This window comes from Lynx rufus, unplaced genomic scaffold, assembly GCF_022079265.1.
Source record: "Lynx rufus isolate CCGP_SWC_20201006 ecotype Redwood Valley unplaced genomic scaffold, mLynRuf1.p SCAF_15, whole genome shotgun sequence".
In the NCBI taxonomy this organism is placed as follows: domain Eukaryota; kingdom Metazoa; phylum Chordata; class Mammalia; order Carnivora; family Felidae; genus Lynx; species Lynx rufus.
Genome location: NW_025814829.1, coordinates 51,602,199 through 51,608,420, shown reverse-complemented (window position 1 = coordinate 51,608,420; position 6,222 = coordinate 51,602,199). Strand labels below are relative to the sequence as shown.

At 50.2% G+C, this 6,222-nt stretch overlaps 1 pseudogene; it reads right to left on the bottom strand.

The window, feature by feature from the left end:
• Positions 1–2,753: 2,753 nt before the first annotated feature.
• On the bottom strand, positions 2,754–5,858 carry LOC124509874 (ERI1 exoribonuclease 3-like; annotated as a pseudogene).
• Between the last annotated feature and the right edge of the window lie 364 nt (positions 5,859–6,222).

Genomic DNA, 6,222 nt, shown 5'->3' with positions numbered 1-6,222 from the left:
TATTCTTACATCACTAGATATCAGAACACACTTTAAAGGTGCTAGAATAAAGAAGATTCGGTAATATTATTGGAATAGCCAACTACATAAGCAAAACAGACTAGAGAATCCAGAGATAGACCTCACTATCTATGAACATTTAGTAAATGACAACTATTGTCCAATTAAATGACAAAAGGGGTTGGGGCTCCTGGGTGACTCTGTCGGTTAAGCATCTGACCTTCAGCATAGGTCATAATCTCACGGTTCATGAGTTCGAGCCCCACGTCAGGCTCTGAACTGTCAGCACAGAGCCTGAAGCCTGCTTCGGATTCTGTGTCTCCCTCTCTTGACCCCTTGCCTGCTCACTCTGTCTTCTCTCTCAAAAGTAAATATTAAAAAAAAAAAAAAAAAAAAGAATTTGGTGTGCTTCCTGAATAAAGCTGGAACTTGTTATTTCTGACTTTGGCTAACCCCTCCATTCTTCACTCCTCGCCCGTAGACTCGCTCTGTTCAGCTGTGAGTTGCTTGCCAATTTCTCAAGAGGCTGCTCAGAAATCGTCTCTCTCCCACCCTACAACCTTAGTCCAGTTCGCCTCTGAGCTACCACACTAGAAGTAGAATTCACACAGCCCAGGGTTCAGGGTGTGCCCTTTGGAAGGTCCCCGGAGGCTCCGGAGTTTGCCAGAGGCACACTGGGAGCAGACAGTCACTGAGCCATTGGGAGGGAGCAGCCCTGGATGTGCTGTCTGTGACTCAGCTATTGAACCTCCTCATGTCACACAGAATGAATTTCATCGGAGGCCAGAACAGACTAGATTATTTAGCCAAGCCAAGTGGTGAAATAATATATTTTTGAATACACAGATCTTCCTTTACGTACGTCCCGATAAACCTATCGTCAGTTGAAAATATTTAATACACCTACCAACCATCATAGCTTAGCCTCGCCTCTCTTAAGCATGCTCAGAACCCTTACATTAGCCTACACCTGGGCAAAATCATCTAACACAAAGCCTGTTGTATAATAAAGTGTTGAGTATCTCATGTAATCTATTGAACACTGTACTGGAGATGACAATAAGAATGGCCATGTGGGTAGCGAGTGGTTGTGTGTCGATAGCTTACCCTCATGATCACGAGGCTGAGTGGGAGCCGTACCTCGTTTCCTGTGACCAGCGTCATGAAGGAGGATCATCCCACATATGGCTAGCTGGGGAGAAGCTCCAAATTCAAACTTCAAAGTACACTTTCTACTGAATGTGTGTCGCTTTTGCACCATCATGAAGCCACAAAACTGTTTTAAGTCCAACCATCAGAAGTCGGGATCTGTCTATACCTTATCGTCTTTAAAGAATGCATGTCACTTGTTAGAAAAATGTTTGAAGTCCTGTTTTAGAAACATGTGGAACTTCTTATGGCCACCTCCAAAAACAGCACTCATAATCACAAGGCCAATGAGTCATAAGTTAGGAAATCCTAAATGAGTTGAAATAAGGGCGTGCTCATTGCTCTCATCTAATATTCATTTGTGGCACATAATTAACCCAAGGAATAGATGAAGTGCTTTATGAGATTCTCATGGCCACAGAGTCAGGCCACAACTATTCAAATGTTTCTGATGTGTCACTCTCCTCCCTTTTTCTCAACCACGCATCAACACATGCAAACATACAACCACACGCTCATTTCCTCTCCTCTCATTTGCTTATGAATTCTCCACGTGATTTAGTGAGGTATTTTCAAATGCTCTCCAATCGAAAAATAAAGGTTCAAAACATTTGATGTTTTGAAGTCCTCCCACAGGGAAGAGATTACGAAGGAAATGCCCTTCTCAACTCTTAACCTGAATACTGATTTGGGACCTTCTGTCCAGGCTCCCGTAGCCCAGACTCCCATGAGCCGTTCAATTTTCCTCTCCCCCATCCTGAGGGTGAGGGTTCCTGCCTGGAATACATCCTAACAAAGGGGAGATTTTCAGATTTGGGTGAGGTATTCAGGTGCTGGGAGCCGTGGCTACTGAAGCCACATTGACTCGTGCCAAGTCCTTGTCACATCCTGCCTTGTAAATGATTTCTGAGGGTTTTACACATGACTTCTCCCCCGCTAACTGTGGGCTTTATGTGTGCAGAAATGGAGTGTGATCTTTATTTTTGTATCCTCTATGTCTATTCTGGCATTTTGAACAGGGGTGTGACACAATAACTGTTTTTTGGCAGACATGTTTCCCACACGTCATGAGTTACACTTCCAACCTTCATTAATCCTTTTTTTTTTTTTTACTGCTTATTTATGAGTATTATGACATCATACTTAGCTGTAGTGAAGTCTTCTTGGTTCTAGCCCAGTTCTTCCATTTTTTTTTTCTTGTTCCCCGACTTTATCCAGTGGCATGTTCACGGTGGGGATGGGGGTAGACACAGGTTGGGCCTGATCTCTCCTGGAGCCCTGGGGGCACCACACATCATGCACTATGGATGGGAGGGAGCACAGGGGGGCCTGGTGGCCCCAGCAAAGCCTACATACCCGGGAGGAGGCTGTGAGTGCATGGGTTGTCTTGGACGAGGCCCACAATGGGAGGGGCTGATACCGGGCTGAGGTTGAGGGGTTGGCGTGGGGGACACAAAGTGTCTGCTCCAGAGGGGCCAAGTGGCCAAGTCCTTACCCAGGACACCGGTCCACAGGGTGGACTGGGGGACACTGGAGGCAGAGCCGTGCCACTCCCCCTTTTCCTCTCTGGTGAGGGAAAGGAGGGTTCTAGGCTGAGCCAAGCAGCTACCCTGTCCTGCCCCATCCCGTCCTGGGCCAGTCAGAATGGCTTCGACGTCTGCTTGAAGACGAGGCCTTGGTATGCAAGTGTCTTTATGATGTTGGCAATGTTGTAGTCATCGTGCTGCGGTGGGACCCGCCTATGTGTTGCAGGCTGGGGTCCTGGTTCCTGTCTAGAAATCCATTCCTGGGCCAGCAGCCCATGGTGAAGCTGTAAGCCTTTTTCAAATTAATCCACTGCTTGAAGTAATTTGCCACTGGCAAACCCAAGTATGGCCCTGGCCTGGGACTTTCGAGTCCCAGTCTCCACATGTGACAAAAATTGACATTTGGATCGAAGAGGCTTTCTTTTGCTATCTGCTCATCCACCGTCTCCACCACTTGCTGCAGGCTTGGCTGACCATCCGCCATGGCTTGAATAATCCTGGTGAGCTGGGTACAGAAGGGAGAAAGCTGTGGATGGACCACAGGCTGGACATACGTGGGAAAGGCAGACCCAATCTCTGTGATCTGCACACTGACCCCGGCCAGTGAGACTCAGTTCTTCTATTTTGATGTAAGGATCTTCTGATGACATCAACTTTAGAGTGTGTTAAGAATCGCAGGGTGACGGGGTGCTTGGGTGGCTCAGTTGGTAAAGCGTCCGACTTCGGCTCAGGTCGTGATCTTGCGGTTTGTGGGTTTGAGCCCCGTGTCGGGCTCTGTGCTGACAGCTCGGAGCCTGGAGCCTGCTTCGGATTCTGTGTCTCCCTCTCTCTCTGCCGCTCCCCTGCTCGTGCTCTGTCATCTCTCAATAATAAATACATGTTAAAAAAAAAATGAAAAAAAAAAAAACAACAGAATCACAGGGTGAGAAAAGGCCTATGACGGTAGTAGTGCATGAATACCCTTTAAGGAAAAGCAAAAATATACGAGAGGACGTACAGGTTCGGGATCCTGTGTCCGATGGTTCCCAGAAACCCCTGTGCCTCAGTTCCTTATTCTGGCAAGGATAGTTTGGTTGGTAGCCTTTAGATGTGCCCCCAGCAATGAAGACAGGGAGTTCACACAGGAGAGAGAGAAGTCCTTGAAACTTGTGAGCAACCAACTGTTCAGATCTCTTACCTCTCTGCTCCCACCCAACCTAAAACCTCATCCCGCAGCTTAACATACCCAGGACTTAGTGGTGAGGCGCATCAGAGGGACATGGGTTGGGGGTCCGGTCCCCACCGCGCTGCTGGGAGAACTTGGGCCAGTTACCAACCCCTTCTAAAGGCTCAGTTTTTCTTACGTAAAACGTAAATTGTAGTATTTACCTCTTACGGTAGTTGAGAGGACTAAATAAGGTTAGACACGTTAAAGGCTTTGCACAGTGCCAGGCACAACACTGATCCAAGAGGATGAGATGTATTATTTGCTAAGTACCATAGTGGGTCAGCTTCCAAGTACTTAGGAGAGACACTGGCACACAGTTGGAACTCTTTAAACACTTAGGCAGCCAGCAAAGGCAAAGGCCATTTCGAATTCAGCTTTTGTTTATTTTGTCAGAAGCTGAAGTGTATTTATGAGCAGAGAAGAAAAGGACAGAAAAGAGTCAGGTTTTTTTTGTTTTGTTTAAATTTTGTCATATGTAATTTTTATCCGAAAAACCCCCATCCATTTAAAATATATGGTTCAGGGGCCCTGGGTGGCTCTAAGACTCCGACTTTGGCTCAGGTCACGGTCTCCCCGTTAGTGGGTTCGAGCCTCGCATCGGGCTCTGTGGTGACAGCTCAGGGCCTGGAGCCTGCTTCGGATTCCGTATCCCCCCCTCCCACCTCCCCCACTTGCGACGTGCGTCTCTCTTTCAACAAGAAACATTAAAAACGTTAAAAATGAAATAAAATGTATCGTTCAATCAGTTGAGGCAAAATAGTCCTATAACTACCACTAACTATCCAGGGGTTTTTGAAACAGGCCCCTGAGGTTGGGGGGGGGGGGGGGGAGGCTGCTGGGATCCAGAACCGAAGTGCAAGTTTTGGCCTCTACTAAAAAAAGGAGGCTCTCCCCTCGCCTCCTCAGGGAAGTAGGTAAGGTGGGTGGAAACGCAGGGAAATAGGCCCTGAGTAGAGGTGCGAGTGACCTTGGAAGCATTTCCTAATGTTTATCGCCCCGTATGGCAGGCAGCTAGGTGTGCGCTGAGGAGAAGGGAAGCGGGAACGGACAGGCTCGACCACAACGCGCGCGGGAAGCTGAGAGTCGCTCCCTGGGGAGAGACCGGCACTGAGGTGCAAAATGGCGGCCCCGCTGCGCGCACCTGCGCCTGCGCTTGCGCTGTGGCCCCTGGCGGTGGGCCGGCGGCACGAGGAGGCCGGGCGGCTCCAAGGCTGAACGGAGGACATGCCCGAGAACATTCAGAGGGTTTGGAAGCAAGGCTGGAGGAGGCGGCCACGCCAGGAGGGAGCCCGTGGAAGACGGAGGTGGGAGAGGCGTGGGCTCGGGAACTGGGGGCCTCAGGGGAATCTCGGGGCGGTGGGCTCTGAGTGCACGAGACCCCCCCCCCCCCAGGGAGGTTCGGGCGGGTCGCGTTTCCCGTTGCCCACGTGGACTCCTCATGAGAGGTGAGGAGGTTCAGGCCACGCTCCCAGCAAGTGGCCGGTGAAATGGAGTGGAAGGCCCAGGGGAAGCTGTTAACAGCGGGCGGAAAACACAAAGAAAGGAGCGTTTGGACAAACGCTAGGCTTTTAAAAGAGCGCTGCCGGTGCTTCACTGGGGCGGATGTTTACCGAGGACCTGCGGGGCGACAGCTGTCGTACGTCCGCCGTCCGGTCCATCAGCAGATAGCGTTGGCTTAAAATCTGTCCGAAGGCCCCACCGCTTTGACCAGCCTCACGGCCACCCCCGACCTGCATGGGTGTCTGCAGTTGCATCTGATGGCCTTCCTGGGACTGTCCTTGAACCTTTGGAGAACGCGGCAGCCAGGAAGGTTCTTCTCAAGCAGAGCCCGGGTCAGAACTCTCCTGTTCAAAACGCCTCAGTAAACTTCCCATCTCGTTCAGCAACCCCCCCCCCCCCAGGGCTTTCTAGAGCTACAGTGCCCACCCCCCAAGCCCCCAGACCCTCGCCTCTTCCCACCCACCTTACGTTCCCATCTCCGCTTCTACTGATCTCACCTTCTTACCCCCCCTCTTGCTCAGTCAGCTTCAGCCTCCACGGTCTCCTTGCTGTTCCTGCACCGCCCCCGAGGTGTGAGCTTTATGGCAAGATGTTTGCACTCACTGGTCTGTCTGCCTGCCTGTTTTTTCCGCCCATCCCTTTGTATTGTTCCCTTCCTCACCCCACCTCCTTCCGGTCTCTGCTTCAATGGTGCCTTTCTCTCTAAGGCCTTCCCTGACCATCCTGCTCAATATTCACCTCCCTTCCACAAACGCCTTGTTCCCTCCCCTGGTTTATTTTTGCCTTAGGACTTAATAATGTCTGACACCCTATATGTTTTCCTTATTGTTCCTCGTCTTT